The 20,154-nt window shown below is 38.6% G+C and overlaps 1 long non-coding RNA gene across 1 annotated transcript in view; it reads right to left on the reverse strand.

The window, feature by feature from the left end:
- Positions 1-20,154, reverse strand: part of LOC115065343 — a 100,707-nt gene that overhangs the window by 550 nt on the left and 80,003 nt on the right. Inside the window, exon 2 of the long non-coding RNA XR_003845119.1 lies at positions 7,541-7,701. This is a non-coding gene — a long non-coding RNA (uncharacterized LOC115065343). The remainder of the gene's footprint in view (positions 1-7,540; positions 7,702-20,154) is intronic.

A 20,154-nucleotide genomic window follows, 5' to 3' on the forward strand; every position in this document is an offset into this window, starting at 1 on the left:
AAAAAAAAAAAAAAAAAAAAAAAAAAAAGCAAAGGATGTATGAGAAATGGGGTAAGACTATAAACAATCAACGCCTGCCCCCATGACTTATTTCCTACTACAAGGCAATATGTCCTCTTCCTCCACATCCTCAAACAGCACCAGCAATTAGGGACTGAGTGTTTAAATGTATGAGCCAATGGGGGAACCACTGCAAATAACATTCAAGCCATAGCACCTCTGATACGGTTTTGTTCTATTTTGTTTTGCCCATGGCTAGCTGTCTTTTCTTTTCTCTTCTCAGAAATGGAGGAAAGAGATTTCTACCATGATAATGCATAGGAACAAAAACTCCTTCCTTAAAAACTCCAACTTGTAATATGGACACATACTCCACTATGTTCATAGCAGCCTTATTTATAATAGCCAGAAGCTGGAAAGAACCCAGATGTTCCTCAACAGAGGAATGGATACAGAAAATGTGGTACATTTACACAATGGAGTACTACACAGTTATTAAAAACAATGAATTTATGAAATTCTTAGGCAAATGAATGGAAGTAGAAAATATCATCCTGAGTGAGGTAACCCAATTACAAAAGAACACACATGATATGCACTCACTGATAAGTGGATATTAGCCCAGAAGCTCAGAATACCCAAGATACAATTTTCAAAGCACATGAAATTCAAGAAGAAGGATAAGATCAAAGTGTGGATGCTTCGTTCCTCCTTAGAATGGGGAAGAAATTATCTATGGAAGGAGTTATAGAGACAAAGGTTGGAGCAGAGACTGAAGGAATAAACATCCAGAGACTGCCCTACCTGGGGATCCATCTCATAAATAACCATCAAATCCAGACACTATTGCAGATGCCAACAAGATTTTGCTGACAGGAGCCTAATATAGCTGTCTTCTAAGAGGGCTACCAGTACTTGGCAAATACAGAAGTGGATGTGCACAGTCATCCATTGGATGGACCACAGGGTCCTCAATGAAGGAGCTAGAGAAAGTACCCAAGGAGCTGAAAGGGTTTGCAGCCCTATAGAAGGACCAACAATATGAACTATCTGGTACCCCCAAAGCTCTCTGGGACTAAACTACCAATCAAAAAAAAAAAAAAAATGTTGGGATTCGTGTCTCTAGCTTCATATATAGCAGAGAATGGCCTAGTTGGCCATCAATGGGAGGAGAGGCCCTTGGTCCTATGAAGGTTCTAATCCCAGTATAGGAGAATGCCAGGTCCAGGAATGAGAGTGTGTGGGTTGGGGAGGAGGAGGAGGGGAGAGGGCATAGGGGATTTTTGGAAAGGGAACTAGGAAAGAGGTTAACATTTGAAATGCAAATAAAGAAAATATCTAAGTAAAGAAATAAATAAGAAACCCCACAAGAAACAGAATAACTTCTTAAGAGACTAGAGAATTGTAGATTTAAAGACATTTAAAATGTCAGAGTCAAGAGTGTCAAGCCTTTCCTAGATGACAAAGGACAGAAGCCACTCTTATACTTGGCACAGTATCTGCAAGTGGATATCTGGAGATCAGAGGTACAAGCCCACCAGGGAGATGTCTGGCATTCATTTGTGATAAAGAGCTGACTGATCAGCATGATTATAATAAACCCTCTTCAACAGAAGAGTTATAAGTCAGGTTTGAAGTCTTCCTGAAATCATGTATTGTGGAGCAATTTCCTCCAAGTTTTAACTAGTTTTAATGTTGCATCCTAGAAGGAGGCTCAAGAAATTATCAAAGCAGGCTCATTAAACCTTAGGAAGTTCTACAAGGGGGCTCATTAAGAGTCAGGAACAAACAACTCATAAGTCTCAGGAAGTTCTAGAGACTTAGCAGATTCACAGACCCTTCTATGAAGTTAAACAAATTACCTGTCCAGCTGCCTGTAATTTATGTGGAATCCTCAGGATTCCAAGTTTAGTGAGTCATCACACATGCTAGGTGAACTTTCAGTGATCAAACTATCTTTGAGTCATATACATTCTTATGTATAACTACTCACCCATACTCATATAAGGAACCACAAAAATACTGGCTCATCTGTGTTTCACTTTGGTGATGTTATTACTTTGGTCTGCCATCAATTCTCTGTCTGAAATGAATACATGTTTGTTCACAACTTCCCAGAAATAAACAAGTGTTGATTAACATAATTAATAAGATATACATTTACTGAGTTGAAATTTCCTGTCTGTATTTCCTTAGAAACAAAACAACTCTTTATAGAATTGCAGCTGGAAACTTAAATGGCTGTTTCAAGGAGACAGAGATTTAACTTGTAAATAAGATCTAAATCTGTGAAAGATTCTGAATGTGCATGAGCACACATTTTTGTTAAATTTCAAAGGCCTGGAGTAAAATTCAGCAGGCGTAAACAGATAGGCAGCAAAGCACAGGCTCAAGGGGAAACCCACCAATCTTTCCTCCAGTGACTGTCAAAAGGACATGACTCCTCCTAACATGGTAGCTGCTTACATTATTTTAAAAAAAAAGTAAATAAATAGGAAAAAAAGCAAAGGCAAAAATGGTTCTGCCCACTGAGAAACAGGATTAGAGAATATTAACACAGGTTCTGTACAGGCTTCAGGGCCTCCTGAACACATCCAGAGATAGTTTGGTCTGCTAGGTTCCTGTTCTTTAAGATTTTGTTTTTGTGTTTGATTGTGTGTGTGCATGTTTGTACATGAACACAGGTGTGCTTGTAGCAAAAGGCAGGTGACAGATACTGTGGAGCTAGAGTTACAAGGAGTTGAGAGCCACATGATATAGGTTCTGAGAACCAAACATGGGTACTCTAGATGATCATAAGTAATGTTAATTGCTGATCATTACTCTACACCCCATGTAAAGTTCTTTACCTTCATCTGTTTAGAATTTCATATGACATGTTTAAATTGGCTCTTATATGGTTATTATATGTACTCAGAGTATGTTTATATATAATCATTAAGTACCAATTCACTTGAAAGAAAAGGAAAGTAACAGGCATGTCCAGTTGTTTGACATTGCAACATGATCTCATTTACAAATTATACACACAAAAGCAACATAATCAACTTACAAAAAATCACACACACACACACACACACACACACACACACACACACACACACACGTCTCTCTTCTGAGTCAGCCATAGCCCCTCTCCAAATGATGACTGGCAGAAACAATAATAAAACCTATCCCCAAAGTCAGCTTTTCATTTTGCCTTTGATACTCTTGGAGGTACATGGAGCCTTTGTACCAGGGGAGCAGGTTGGGCATAGACTAATTAATTTGTCAATATCATGCTCCGATAGCTTGCACACATTTGCAGTTTTTCTGGTTTTTAAATTATACCCTGGGAATCAAAACTTTGAAAAGCCCAGCTAAAATAATGAAGGATTCCGAAGTCACATGAAAAATGGTTTATGACAGCAAGGCAAATGATGGAGGTTTACAAAGGAGCTGAGCTCTTCAATATCCCGAGACAATTAACCTTGCTGGTATGTGTTAAACATGCGAAAGAGTTCCAGCCTCCCTTGGGTCCCTCTGGATAGATAAAGTGTAACATTCCCATTTAATGACAGAATTTTTTTTTCTCAAAATCATTTCCTATGTATTAATTAAATGCCCTTGTCTTTTCTTTGCCGTATGTGTCGACTCCATTCAGAGCTTCCAAATTCTTACAATGAAATTGATACCACTTTTTAGAAAATAACGTTTTGCAATCAGTTGAAATGGAGTGAATAGCACACCTATAAGCAGCAATCCAGAGGGACCCCATACTTACATCAAGGAATCATGGTATTCTTTTCTATAGGAGTGTTACCGCTTACTCTACATGTAGGAAGATGGGTGGCTTGGAGGGAAGTCAGTACAGCCTCACTCCATGGCTCTGCATATACTGGCCCTCATTCTGCTACAATTCCTGGAAACAGTGTTTATACAATGGCCTATGGTCATAAAAGATTGACCTGAGAGCCATGTTGTCTCAAGCAATGAGCCTCAAGGACAGGAGTGATATTTACCATCAACTTTTTACTTTCCCTAAGCTACTAATATAATACATAATTAATTCAACGGCCACTCTTCCTAACTGGGGATTAGGGAAGCCTCTTGTAGAGGACTACTTCTGTACATCTCATATGGAATGAAGACAGCTAGTCCATAATGAAATCATATGAAATGACCTTACAATTTAGTGTGTGGAAAAGCATTGTGCACTGGGACTTGTTACATTAATTTTCTGTTTTAATTTTTTATTCCTTATTTTATTTATGTACATTTCAAATGTTGTCCCCTTTCCTGGTTTCCCCTCTGCCATCCTCCCTCTCCATCTCTCTGAGGGTGACCCCCCATTTCCACCTCACCGCCCTAGCATTCCCCTATGCTGGGGCATCAAGCTTCCACAGGAACAATGGCCTCCCCTCCCACTGATGCCAGCTAAGGCAATCCTCTGCTACATATGCAGCTGGAGCCATGGTTCTCTCCATGTGTACTCTTAGGTTGGTGGTTCAGTCCCTGGGAGCTCTGGGGGGGTCTGGTCAGAAGATGTTGTTCTTCTTATGGCATTGCATCCACTTCATCTCCTTAAGTTTTTTCCCCTAACTCTTCTATTGGCAGCCCAATGGTTGACTGAAAACATCCGCATCTTTATTTTTAGGCACTGTTAGAGCCTCTCAGGGGACAGCTATACCAAGCTCCTGACAGCAAGCACTTCTTGGCATCAACAATAGTGTATGGAGTTTGGTGTCTACAGATGAGACGGATCCCTAGGTGGGCAGTCTCTGGATGGTCTTTCCTTCAGGCTCTGTTCCACTTTGACCCTGCATTTCTTTTAGACAGGAACATTCCTTTTGTAGGAGTCACTTTGTGTCTAAGTAAAACAGGGGTGGCAACACCTATCTCAGAGGGCAGTTTCTCTTTCCCTCCTTTGCAGAGGGATGCAAGTTACAGAGTGTCATTCTGCAGCCCAGAATGGCCTCAGAATTTATATGTGTTCCAAGCTGAGATGACATTGAAGCTACAAGCTTATGGAACACACTTTAGAAAATACTGACTCTGGAGAATTCAATGGCCTTTCTAATGCTCAAACACAGACTATTATTTGCCTTTTATTATTTTGCTCCTATAGCCACTAATTTATACTTCCTGTCTTCACAGGAAGAGAAGTTTGAGAATCTTTCCAGTATGCCAAACCATGGGATCCAGGCAGCACTGTGGTAAATGGATAGTGCTCACACCATCTCAGTCTATTCTATCATCCTGGAAAAGACATTTTGGTTTAGTGCATGCGCGCGCGCACACACACACACACACACACACACACACACACACACACACATAGGTGTGTGTGTGTGTGTATGTGTATGTATGTATGTGTGTATATATGGATATATATGTGCATTTGTGTATTTGTGTATATACATGTATCTGTATATGTATGTATTTATATGTATGTGTGTACACATGTATGTGTATGTGTGATCAACTTAATAGATCCCCTCAATATTCATTTATCACACAGCAGAAATTTTCTCACATCTTTGTGAACAAAGAGAGTTTATTTTCCCTTTACCAATTGTTATCTAAACAAAGAATATTTTTATAGCCAAGATCTCCAAAATTTTGCTGAATTTATGTTTTAAGTGGCTGGCATACAGAGCACAGACATTCTGAATTAAAGATCAACACATACTCAAAATAGGAATTCAATCAAAATCCCAACCCCATGTAGAGACTTCTCTAGGACTTTCAGAGAAGCAATAATGAATGTTTTAGCTTTCCTCTCTTTAGACCATTTGTGAGCAAAGATACCTGCAACGACAGACGCACATCTACTGCACAGCATATTTCTGCTCATGTAAGGACTCCAAAATGGAAGACTGTGTTTACGCATGACTTCTTTTGGATCATTAAATTATTAATTTGGTCTTTATAATCATGTTAATGAGAAACGAGTTCCTAATTAATATTTAATGTTGAATTGTTTTAAACACAGCCTGTGATAGAAAAGAAAAAAGAACTATACATTTTTATGAACAAAGAAGATGCTGCTGAGAATGAAGGCATGATTTCTTACTTCACACAGTCCTTCATCTCTCAGAGGTATTTTGTTTTTTTAGAGAGGTATATGAGTCATGTGACTAACAGAGTCCTAACATATCTTTGCTGGCATTTGGAAATAGCAGATAGTAAGTATATATGCTTCACCATCAACAAAGCATTCACTCACAAACCTAAAGGAAGCTCCACACTTACTCCAGCAGGGAGAAATGCAGGTGACTGCAGGGCTGTGTTTATCCTTAACTTGATCTTTTCCAGGCCAATGCCTCCATCTCTTCTGAGTGCCTGGCCTAAGGGAGTTTCATGGAGCCACAGAAGGAGCCCAGCCCTACAACTAGCCAACATGCCTTCCTAGCTCCCATAACCCTACATATCATAAGAAAGTGTTGCTGTATTGTTTTGATTTGTTTTTCCCCAACTTCTTTTGAGAGAGAGAGAGAGAGAGAGAGAGAGAGAGAGAGAGAGAGAGAGAGAGAGAATGTCTCAAAAAATAGGGAATAAGGTACCAGTAGACTTTTCTAAGACACTTTACAATATCCCCTGGATATGCCATAGGCACAAGTTAAACCATTTTCCCCAGAGACAAATGTGACCCCACTCTTCTATACAAATGAATCTATAAACTGCAATTTTAATAAGGCAGAACAGATTCTGGCCTCTGAATCCAAAAGTCTCAGGAAACTTTCTATTTATCTCCTCTCTGGCTTCCTGGAACAGAAATTCTATCCCTCATGGTTGTCATGAAATTTACAGACATTTTTGCAAATATCAGAAGGTAAAAGCTGATTTACCACACTTAAAAATTATGTTCCAGTTATTCTTTCTTTCTCTATTCTTCCTTGACACACTCCATATGTACAAACATAAGGATTTGTATATACAGAGTGATATATACACACTGACGAGCAATTAGATACATCTAAAATTATTTATATTGTAAATAAGTTTGCATAATATCTTATAAACATACATACTCCATTGATTACCCTTTAATTACTGTAATAATGGTATTTATGATTTTAAAAGCTATGGGAGTCTTTTTATTCAATGCCCCAATAGAGCCATATATATGCTGGGTCTTTCCAAGGAATTTAAGAAAGAGAACTTTATAATCAGCTTTCCATAGACGTGGAAATAAACAGTAATAAATAGTAATAACATTATTTATGACACAGAATAATATATTTACGTATGTCTTCTAGAGCATAGACATCTACAACAATTTCACTTTTCTGTCTATTTCACACCTGCCCACTTCTCTGTCCTCTTTGTCATACTGCCTTTTACCTATCTGATTCATGTTGGAACAATGCAGCCCCACTCAGTTTCCCTCATAGTACCTTGGTCTACCCAACACATTACATAAAGATAAAGCTATTTCTTAACTGGGAAAAGGACACACAGAAAAGCAAAGGCAGTATGGGAGAAATCAATGAAATAAATCTTTAAAATGTACCACATTTGCCTTAAAAATTAAGAAGTTAAAAGTTTACATCCATACCTTTCTTTCTTACTCTTCTTGAATCTTAAACACAAACGTCAGAGCAACATTGGGATGAAATAATGTTCTCAGGCCCCCACCACAGCAACCGTCTCCTTAACTTCCACACAGGATCCAGTGTAGCTGTTTCCAAGTTCCAAGGATAAAGGGTTCTTCTATGTCTACAAAAGGACAAAAGAAATATTGACATATTCAAAACAGAGATCAGCAAGGTAATACCAAATCAAAGACCATTTGCTCTAGAAACAAAATTAGGCCTCTTAAACGACAATAAAGAATTGAGAATTGAGTGATTAAAACATCTCAAACCTGAGCATGCATACATACCACACAATTAGCACCATCAATAGCACCATTACTATAACCACTGTTGCCTCCACAAGCACCATGACTATGTTTGCCATCATAACCACTCCCACCAGCACAACTGCAAGCAGGACAGGGACCAGCACCAACAGTTGTCACTGACATCACCACTACCAAAAAGTAATTATAGTATTACGCTTGCAAAGATCTTTCTAGTACACAACAATATTCATTTGCTCATCTGTTTTAAATGGAAATCGTGTATTAGAGATAAGTTATTTTTCCCATGATGACATTGCTTTGGTATGAAAAAAAAATGAATGAATATCTCTTTAGTAAAGAGTATGTGCTTATCTCTTTTCTATGACCAAATGACACCAAAGGATAGAGGAACATCACTCCATCTCTATACATTCTACTCATTTGTACATAAGATATCACAAACATCTGTTACTACTGGCCACTCCATCATGGGCACTTCCAGGAAACCATTGCAACTTCCTTGTTTCTAATGTAAGGACACCTTGCTACCCAGTTCTGAGCTGCTTTTCTATATACTCTTGAACTTCCAGTTCCTTGACTTGAGTTGTCACATTCTCAGATTTGGGAGATTTGTCTTTAGCCCTAGATAGGCTTCTCAAGTTCAAATTCACATTTCCCCAAGTCTTTAAAATGTCCAAGATCATCAGGAATGAGGCAGCAGTTAGCCCTTCCCGGCAGCCTACTCTGCCCCTCATAATTGCTTCACGCTGACCTGCAGTCCACCAGCATACCTCTAAATACTTCTGAACCTTTTCAACTTAACCCCGGTATTGCTTTTAACGAGGAACAGTCTTTTTAAATTCAAGAACTTTCATCTTTGCTTGATGCCCACCTTTCCTGTGTGGCTCTTATAAACACCTATATAAAATCATAAACCCTACCATATCTCTCATTCATCTTTCTGTTTAAACTCAGGGAAGTCTTTCTGATATATTAAACATTTTCTCATTTACTACTTTGTTTTCCATGCTAAAACATAGGTCCTATATGTATAAGGAGCACTGTTCCTTGTATTTTAAATACATATACTCCACCCTAGGATGTATACTACAGTCTAGCTAGTGCACATGTGTGGAGCACACTCTTTGAGTGAATGAGTTAAGTCTTTCCAAGGACCATTCGGTGAGTATCTGTGCATAACTAAACACAAAGCATACCATCCCCATTAATCCTGAAAATGATATGATGAGAAAGTGAATGACTTTCAATGTTAAGCTTAAAAAATGACTTTAAATGGCCTGCCATGTGACACAAATATTTATTACACATATCTAGCGATATGATGTAAATGAAAATTCTGAGTAGCTACTTCTTGGAAATACCTAGATGCCCCTGCTCCTGTTGTGAACATCACTTTGCCCTTTTCATTTTCTCTGCCTTTTCTCCCATGCCTTCATTTTTATCATTTTCTGTAAACTCAGTCTATACTTTCTTGAGGGAGAGAGTATGAAACAGAATGAATTCAAGTTTATGTGAACAAAAGGGAGGAGATATGCTTAGGGTTGGAAAGCACAGGACCAGAGTTCAAAAAACGTTGGCTCTGAAGTTTTTCTCTCATTAGTTTCCTTTGTGTGTTTGTTATGGCGCCTTCTCTTTGGGATTCTCTTTTCTCACTGGGCTAAACCCCAGGTCATCAACCATTTTAAACTACATAAAATAAAATGTTTTCCATCCTGCTTTAATAATAGGATTTTGTTGTTTTCAGAAGTCTATGATTAGCTAAGAAACAGAGTACAATGCTTTAACAAAATAGCTATGAATGTAGCCAGACACATTGGCAAATTACATCATATTCCAGTGTCAAAAGTCTAGATACAGCTGACAGACTTTTGGATGATCATAGGTATAATAGCTTCATCTGCTACCATGAAATTCTTTGGCATTTGTAAATATCAAGACATTCAGATTTTTCTAAGACATTTTTTCTATATATGTATCCATTAAGATATTTATGGTGAAGCGGTGGCCACAGACATATTTGTCATTCTCTATTGTGATGATGGATTCTTCAACTGATTTTGTTTCTTTTGTCCATTGTAGTCATATACTCTATTTGTGATCTCATGACCTCATGGGCCTTCATTTCATTTCCCTCCATTGTCCGGATCTTTTACTACTCTTGTGGAATGGAACTGCTTCTGTGGCTTACAGTGACTCTAGGTAACTTTGTCTGCACCATCAACAGATGTGTGATGTTACCCTGCCTGCCCTCATATTGGGGCAGTCGAAGAACTACATGATAGGAGTCAACTTTCCTAGTTCACTTCATTCCTTCTTGCGGATACCTAGTAATTTAGGGGATCTTGGCCATGGTTTTTGTAGAAAGCTCATAATCAACTTGTCACAGCTTCAATTATTCCTGCATTTCCAAAGCCAAGGGACACAACTTCTAAAAGCAAACAATGCTGAACTTCAGAATGATGACACACATGAAGCTGTTAAACAGGCTGCCTTGAGGAGCCCTGTCTCAAGTCCATCTAGATGCATCTTTGTTACCTTGTATCCAACTTCTGTGAGTGATAGTCTATGTTAGGGTGGGAAAAATATAAAAATATAACACTGAAAAAAATCTCCTTTACTATCTTAGTTACAACTAACCTAAGCAATAGTTAAGGTTCTTCAGAGGAAAAATAAATGGTAATCCATCCTAGATCAGGTAAGGACATGGTCAGAGGTGCATTCACTCAACACATGGTCACTGGAAACATACTGTTCAGTGGCCATTTTATTAAGGGCTGGGAACCACCGTGGACTCACTGTGACTTTGTGAAGCCTTTGCTCCTAATAGTATTCTTCAGACTTTATAATCTCCTAATTTCTGCTCAGATGTGCAAAGTGTGACCAATTACATCTTCCATCCCACAGATTCTCAGTTGTCTTATGTGGTAATGAAGGATGTATGGACTTAAATATCTCAAATCTTGACAAACATAGTAAATACTTCAAAAGAGGCAATTCTATATTCCCTTTCCCTTTTGTAGATGTCTTTGCTTGTTTCTTTTCCTTCTCTAACTCTTTTCCTTGTTCTTCTTCTCCCACCATTCTCTCTGTGCTGTTTCCTTAACCTTTGAAGATAGATTCTAAGTTGTTCAGGCTGGCTTTGAATTTACTCTGTAGCCTACAAATATCTTCAACTTGTGAACTTCCTGCCTCTGTCTCCAAATAACTGAATTATAGGATAAGGGGACTATGTAACCAGACCATGCTAATTACTGCTTTCCTTAGAAACATGTTTATTTCATGAGCTTGCTCACCAGACATAATCCATTACACACTTCTGAGTTTTTGTTATGAAGTACTCGACCAAGATACCCCACAGTATAGTAAAAAGTTCCAGTCTGTTTCAGAAATCATCATCTCTGAAATCCATGGAAAGGCATTAATTTTGTCACATGTAAAATAAACTGAGAAGCACATACTGGGGGTGTTGATAAGATTATTAATGTCAAGAGAAAAAAAAAAACCCTTTCAATTGCCAGTGTTTCCCAGGGTGGAAACTTACTCATAGAGGAAAGTGGTATTGCCCCATGGGCAGCCACACATGCTCCAGAGGACATTCCACTCTTCAAGAGGCATCAATTAGTGGATGCTCTGAGAGCTATGTGAACCACACCTCTTTAATCTCTAATCTCTCAACTCTAGGTCTGACACTCCAAAACGTCACAATGCCAATGAAAAGAAACAGTGCACAGAAACACAACTGAAAATGGAACTGCTTGATCCCTATGGGCAGGAGAAAAGGCATCCAGGCAGGACAGGGTATATTTTTGTCCAGAGTTCTAGACGCATCTCAGAATTGGTACCACCCCATGTAGCCATGACAACAAACCCTGTACCACATCACTATGGGTAGACTGGTTACATCTTGTACCAGATGCGATTATTGAAACAATACTGGGCTTAACAGACAGAAAACACTTTAGGAATCTACGTGATCAACTATACAACTAGACTGGTAATTTGGGGTGTGTGCAATATGAAAGACCTTGCCTCCTAGTTAGATATGTATTGGACTGCTAGGACATAGCAAAACAACATAGTTGATGGATTTTCAGGTTTAAAAGCAAGAGTGACTCTATGGTACATGATATCTTGCCAATACAGTAAGACCTTATTTCTTACCTAGTTAGACTTTTAAATTGGGTGGTGAAATTAAAAGGACTCTGGAAGACAAGGTACAGAATGTTATAGTGACATTCCAGGAAGTTTTCTGGTACCTGAGCTAAATAGGCACTGATCTATACAGTCTTTTTTGATAATGAAATATGTTTATCACATCTATTTTATAAAGTGGATCAGATACTGATAGTCTTTGGGCAATAATCACAATAGCCTGGAAGAACAGCTCTTAAAACTAAGTGTGCAAAGAAATATCCACCCAACACCCTTATCACATGAACTATTCCCGCTGTTGTTGTAGTTTGAATAGGAATGCCCTCTATAGACTCAGGTGTTTGAATGTTTGTCCCATAAGGAGTGACACTATTAGGAGGCGTGACTTTGTTAGAGAAATTGTGTCACTAGAGGGTTGTGCTGTGAGGTCTCAGAAGCTCATGTCTTCTCTCCCTGCTACCTGTGGATCAAGATGTAGAACTCTAAACTCCTTCTCCAGCATCTGTCTGACTATACATTCTCTTGTTTTCTGCCATGACATTAATGGACTAAACCTCTGAAACTGTAAGCCAGCTCCAATTAAATGTTTTCCTTTATAAGAGTTTCTGTAGTCATGATGTTTTTTCACAGCAATAAAACCCTAACTAAGACAGTTATCTAGAAATACGAGTCATTTTTCTTCTAACTTGTTGTTGACATAGATATAGTTAGCATTGCCATTCTAAGTAACAGGATGAATAAGTTCCCTAAATAAAATCCTGTTTGCAATATTCATGGAATGAGTCACACAATCATTGAAAGTAGTAACACAGTTGAATTTCAATATTTTCTCATGAAGTCCTCCAGAAACTCAAAAAATTCACATGTGCCTGGACAATAGAACATGAGTTAGATATTAGCAATATTTATAGTGGTAGCAATGTTACTCTTCCTGACCTGAAAACCAGACACTGATATTTCTGTTGAGCCTCAAATCGAGAGGGTTGACTCTGTCACCCTCTCCTTACTTGTCAGCAAAGAAAAACAGTCAATGACATGCTTAGGAAGACAATGATTAAGGGACTAGGTGATGAGCAGTGGATTTCCATATATCTCTATACAGTCAATGCAACAGAGATCCTAATCAGGGTCACTCACATCAACAATAATAGCTTGGCATCATCTCATTCCAAGAACATTGGTTCCTGATTATCTATCTGCCTTTGATAATATAGGTAAGTCAGAGCTTCAGTGTTACTGCTGAGAACACATAGAATGTCCTCATTCTAAGAAGCTGTCAAATAGGGCTATGGTTTTGCCTTGGTGCCATAAAATACAAAGGTGCATTTGGCTAAGTATTAAAGCTCTGCCTGAGTATGAGTATGAGCTCAGTTGTTCTCTGGCTATATCATTGGTCAGGTTTTCAGGGTTCATCTGCAATATATAAAACCTAGAAGAACAACTCAAATGGCTCTTTGTGAAATCAACTGCAAAATGCAATAGTAGAATCAAATTTATTAGCCCTAACCTCTACTCCCAGCACTTTAGAGAAGGCTGAGGCAGGAGCAACTCGGATTCAGACCCCAAGCTCGGCTGACACACATAGTAAGATTCTTTCTCAAATGAGAGCCAAGGGAAACCACATCCAGTAAGGAATGACAGATTAAGTGTTTACTGCTAATGTTGTTCATAGATGATCAGGATTGACTGTATTTTCATAAAGCTCTTAACAAGTGAAGCCAGTTTATATTCTACCCAAAGGAAGAAAAGAGGATCCTACGAACAGAGACCACGGAGGTGTAACCCGTTACGTAAACTCTGAAGAGTTAGACAGACGTTGATTAAAACTAAAGAGAATCTTTCTGAGGCTTTGAGTAAACAGGTAGCGACCATGTCTGAGACTGAATTTTCTTACCTATTATTCTCTGCACTGCCCTCCTGTTTTAGACAAATTGTATGAGGAAATGCAAGCTAAACAGCGTGTAGCTTCTGACGCTGGTTGGTCACAAGGAACCACAGTGCTTTGTATAATGGCTTGGGGTTAGGCAGTAATTCCACCCTTCTCTTCAGATTCCATGCTTACTCTACCTGTCAGTGTGGCAGTTTGTTTCCTGCAGGGCTCCCTTCTTGTTTGCTTTCTACTCAACAAGGAAATGGAGTGGCTTTGTTCAGACATCAGCCAGTGAAGTCTGTGTGCAGCAGTCATTATCTTATGTCCGTATGCAAATATGAATTGTCATAATAGATGGGAGTGCACGCTCACTTGGATCACTCAATGAAATAATCACAAGCCAGAATGCATGCTCTTAAATGCTAAGGTATTTGATAGTTCAGTAACAAATACATGTCACACCTACTACAGTGTTCTTTTGGGTTTTGGTTGTGTGTGCGTGCGTGTGTGTGTGTGTGTGTGTGTGTGTGTGTGTATGTGTGTGCAGAGAGATCAGGACTCAGGGTTAAAGTCATTTATATGACAGAGTGGAGAGTGAATAGGAACTTGGGACTGTTAAGTATCAGACTGCACTTCAGTTCCCGTGACACATGCTTTCCTGTTGAGGTCAGAAATTATTGCTGATAAAACATAGCTCCCAGATCTGTTATGCACCACCCTATGTTATTTACAGGGTTTGCTTGAAGCCCAGTCTTTTCATTTCATAACAGCAAAGTGTTAATATTCCTAACACTGCAGGTCTCTTTTAAAGGTAGAAGAGAAAATCTCTCATGAGTGTCTAGAAACAGAAGCAGGAGCATGTGCGCAGGAAGCTTCTAGAAAAAAAAAAAAAAGAAATAAAAGTAGCCTATGAATTTAGCAGGGCTCATCATAGGAAATGTATAAATAAAATGAGTTCCAGCACTTTGTAATCACTAGTAAAATAGGCCTCCGTGATAATTAACAATGTGTGCTAACATTACTAACCACCGTGTCAAGAGGCTAGAGATGCCAGAAAGGGGTATCTGGCTTCCCCATATCTCTTTTCTCCTAAAGGACAACCCCTTTCCAGGAGGTCCTTTTGAGGGCATGCTAAAACTCAGAAGCACCTGGAAATGAGAATTAGACCCTCCCTCCCCACATACACACACACACTCCCTACTTGCATCCACTAGAGTCCCATTAGCTTCCCAGCATTGGGGTTCAGTGGCATCCCATTCCCAAGGACTCCTGCTGCTCTACAGAGGCTCCACCTTTTCTTTCTTGTAAACACCCTATAATAAAAACTTTTTCTAAAAATCATGTTCTGTTGTCTGTAAATTTTATTCCTTGAAGTTATAAGAACCCCAAAGGCACATGGGCTTAAGGTGGTTTTGGTGGACATAAATTTTCAGGACCCTAGCTCCATGAGGTCAACACAACAATAGGCAAGAAAGGTTTCCTGGCTTGCAAGGAAAAACTTCTATACCTTCTATACCATTCTCTAGGGGAAGACAAGCAAGCTGAATCAATTCAAGCTGTCAGCTATAAATCCCTGTTTCACAAGGAACACGCTATGTATGAAGCCACAGAGATGACATAAGTTATATCAGACCACAAGACTTTCTGTAGCACAAACAAGCTCACTCACTTCTATAGAGAAGTTATATGGAATCTAATGAACAGATAAGGAACCTGTGGCATAAAAGGTTTACTAGACCTTGTAGTCAATTAGCGGATGTGTGCACATATGTGAGTGTGTGTGCATGTGTGTGTCTTTGTGTATGTGTGTGTGCATGTGTGTATGCATGTGTGGGGGTTGTGGATTACATGCATATACATTCTTGCATGTAAATGCAGGTACATACTTAACAATTCTGAAGACCATCTCTGGGACCATTCTTACCTTCCACCTTGTTGGAGACAACTGTCTCTGGTTCCTCTGCTGCATATGGCAGACTGGATAGCCTATAAGCATCTAGATTTCATCTGTTACATCTTCCCATTTCCCATAGAAGTACAGAGTACTACCAGATCCATCTTTGACATGGGATCTGATGATTTGAGCTCAGATGGTCCTGCTTGCACAGCACATACTTTACCCACCGAGCTCCCAGAGCCTATGTTAATGGACACACCTTACCTGGATCTTGATGTACAAACAACACATAAAAAATATGGTCAATAATTTGAAAAGTGAATACATACTTACTACTAAGTATCATATGATTACCAATATGTTTTGATAAGAATGCCATTATTATATTAAAGGTAAACAATTAAATACTTAAGGAGGAAGAGATGCTATGAGTGGGAATTTGGCCTCTGGAGGGCCAGCAGATACACACAGACTAGTCATACACAGTTGATATTTTTGCACCAGGTTTCTGCCTATTGAAGACTCCACTATTGCATGCCTTCTATGGAAAGCAGCATTTGCTAGGTAGACATGCCTTTAACACCTGTAGAATGCAGGAAGCTTATAGAAACAATGGAGTTTCTCTAACTTCAGTGCTGTAGATGACTGTAATCCTTTTAAATGTGCAATGTATTCTTCTTTTAATAATCGGTTAACACAATTACAATGGAGATAGGCAAATATTATTTTAAAAATTGTTTCTATAAGAAGCTATAAAATTTGTGACGGTTTATCCTTTAAATGGTTGAGATGAATACCACGAAGTCATAGGATGGCCAAAAGCTTGGTGGCAAGCAGAAATCTATTCCTTTATATTATTTTACTTTTTCTCCCTTTCTTTCTCTTTCCTTTAAAAAAATAAACAGGCTTTTGCTTTATAGCTTTGATAAGTATACAGGTATCTATTATGTGTATCTGGCTGTCTCTGAACTTACCAAAAACCTGTCTCTGTCTCTTTTGTTCTGGGATTATAAGAATGTACCAGTATTTTGAAAAACATAAAGGGTGTCATATGACATGCAAACAGAAGAGAGGACTATGGGATGAGATAGAGGAGTTGACAAGAATGGAGAAGAATGAAGGAAAAGTACAGTAGGGGGGTGAATCAGAACAAGATAACATGGTATAATATATGAAAACCCCATAATAAGACTCATAATTTTCTATGCTATTTTATGGTATTTAAAAATATGAGTAAGTAGATGGCATTATGGGCTGCCACAATGGTTGTCTGTAAAATGCCTGTCTTACAAGCATGAGGACCCAAGTTCAAATCATTAGCACTCATGTAAAATGCTGAGTGTGGAGTCACCATATGTAATACCCATGCTGGCAGTTGAGAGTGAGATGGAGACAGAGGAAACGCTGGAGTTTACTGGTCAGCCATACTAGAAAAATCAATGTGTTCCAAATACAGTGAGAGGCTGAGTCTCTAAAGTGAAGGTTGAAAACAAGAAATAAAAATGCCTGATGCTGGCCTCTAATTGCTACATGCATTGCACACATACACACAGGCATAAATGTGTATTTATGAATGTACAGCTCTGCATAAGCATATGCATAAAGACAAGAATTTTAAACTAAACAAATAAAAAGGGCACAGTAGTATCTTATGAAGCAGTAAGTTAAAAATGAATTAACTGTCCTCATCTATTCTGATAGGTTCCATTGAACATTCTCTCCAACATAATCCCAGGAAGCAAAGTGCCACAGATTTGTAAGTAAACTTTACTTGTGTTACAGTAGCAATAAAGGGCCATTAAGAAAAACTCTTTGATTGTCAAGAAAAAAAAAATACTAGGCCTGGATAGAGGTCTAACTTTCATTTGGGCCAGGTCAATTCTGTAGCCAAAGGACCACCCCTAGCCAGGCAGACTCCCTGTGATTCCTAATAAAGAGATGGGTGGAAGAAATTGGTGTTTTAATAAGATACTATATTTTTCCTTCCCAGAATCCCTGCTCCTAGTGCAATACCTTACTGGACCAAAGCTTTAAAGCTTCAGAAGTCTTTAGCTTCTCTTCATCTTCTTCCTGTCTCTTTTGTAAGCATGCTTTCCTCAACACTTGGGGTCTCACCCACACCGTGGGCCTCCCTACTCTTTCTCCAGCCTGCCTTCCCCACTAGTCATGCATGCTCTCGTATCCATTTCATGCAGTCTAAATTGGAGTGATTTCCCCCCCTCTTTTCTACTCCATCCTCTTCATCCTTGTAGTTGCTGAGATTTACAGCCTGCCTACCCTGGGGGTTTTTCTTTTAAACCCTAATAAAATTGCCCTTGAGTTTCTGTTTGAATCCATTCTTAAATTATTGTATTAATGAGACTGAGAACCTCAAGAGGGAACCCTGAATTCCCATATATCATTCTAGTCATAAGTGTAAGAAATCGTTCTGCAAGCATTTACAAGGAGCTTGATAAGGGAGTCTCAGAATATACCCCATAGGGAAGCCCACAAAAATACTGGACAGACTGTATATTTTAAAACATTTTTATTACTCAAGGAACAAAAAAATAACTTGAAATTCATTACAGTGGAGGAATTGTATTCTAATATGGTTCAATGATTAGGAAAAATTCTTAATCATTCAGCTAAAGTATTTTAAGAAACAAAATGGAAGAAAGCCATAGGGATCAGCCAGTTGAATCAGATATTTGAAAGATGGAAATAGAATGGTTTTTCTAAGGTCACCAGACTGGTTGGGGGTCACATGCACCACAAAGGTTTAGGTACAGTCCTCCACAACCATGCTTCACATACTGCATCTAAAAAACTGTTTCTGTGATCCTGTTAAGACTGTATCACCCCTTAAATGAGAAAGTATATACAATAAATTCAGATGAGAGAACAGGTTGTGGCTGGGAATCAGGGTTAGTTATAGCTGTATATGGGTATACATACACACAGCCTTAGGTTCACAGTAATTGACCTCCACATACAAGGAGTTTCCATAAACCACTGTGCTTTCCTCGCACCCCTAAACGCACAGCATGTCCCACCAACAGTACTGAAACCAGAAAGACAACTGTACTATAGTCAATGAATCATTAAAAGCCACATGATCATCCAGAGTTCATAGTTTATAGTAGTGCATTACGCACTAGAGCCCTGAAGTGCTTATAGTAAAACATTTCCGTCACTACATTGTCATACCCAATAGTTATCTGTCATAAAAATTCTTGGACAACATTTATCTACCCCTTACTCCGCACCAGATCTCTCATAACTACTGATCATTTCACTGTCCCTATAGTATGACTACTATATTCTACTATAGATATGATTCACTGTCTCTATCATATTTTTTTCTTTTTCATAATATTTTTTCTACTTGATTTAGGTTCACTATCTGTGCTCCAACAAGTCAAGTTCAGTCACTGGTTCTTGATAAGCTGACTAACATGAGATTCCTTGAGGAAGTCTAGATTTTTGGTGTCCATCTTTTCAATAGTTTGAAAGTCAAAGTGAGACACAAACGTACCTCTTTAGAATGTCTTCATCTCTGCCAGGACAGTTACATCATGTCTCAGTAATTTCATAATAAACATCTGTTACAGAGTGGCCTATTTTACTTTTTTATTTTTGATTTAGTAAAATGCATTTAAGTTTCCTTCATAAGTATTTCAATAGTTCATTTGCTTTTAGCACTGAATGATGCTCCATTACATAGATGTATGACAGCTTATTTATCTATTTGCTGCATGAAGTACATGCCAGTTGATTTCAAGTGTGTGGCAATTATGAGATCTGCTGTTATAAATATGCACAAGTAGATTGGTGTGTGAACACAAATTTCCCATTTACTTAGAAAAGCACAAAGGAATAGAGTGCTGTATCACATAGCAAGAGAATGGTTCCTTTTGGCAGGCATTTCTAGCATCTCAAAGTGTTTATGCTATCAACTTTGAGGGTCACTGCCTGTGGCCCAATCCAGGTTTGGCTACCCATCCTTAATAAGCTAATTATGGAGGCAAATTAATAGTTAAAAGCAGAAAAAGGAGATTGATTAAATGTAGTGGGGCAAAGAAGTCCAATTACTATTCTGCAAGTCTGTCTTTCAAGTACTGAAGAAGGGTTAAAAATTACAAATAGGGCTGGGGATATGCACATCTAAGCAATCCTGGTGTGATCCTTACAGCCACTGAACCATCATCATCTTGTAGCTTTGATCTCAGCATATGTGATGATATCACATATTTTTAGAACTATGGGAAATCTCATTCTAGGAGACAAGCTCCCAGGCTGCCTGGGACTTCATTCCTTTAGCATGAGAATCTGAGGAAAATTCCCATGTTGGGGGGCAGGGGTCTGGTGCTTCCGTAATTTGGTAGTTAGATCCAGAGACACAAG

Source organism: Mus pahari, chromosome 14, assembly GCF_900095145.1.
Source record: "Mus pahari chromosome 14, PAHARI_EIJ_v1.1, whole genome shotgun sequence".
Taxonomy (NCBI): Eukaryota; Metazoa; Chordata; class Mammalia; order Rodentia; family Muridae; genus Mus; species Mus pahari.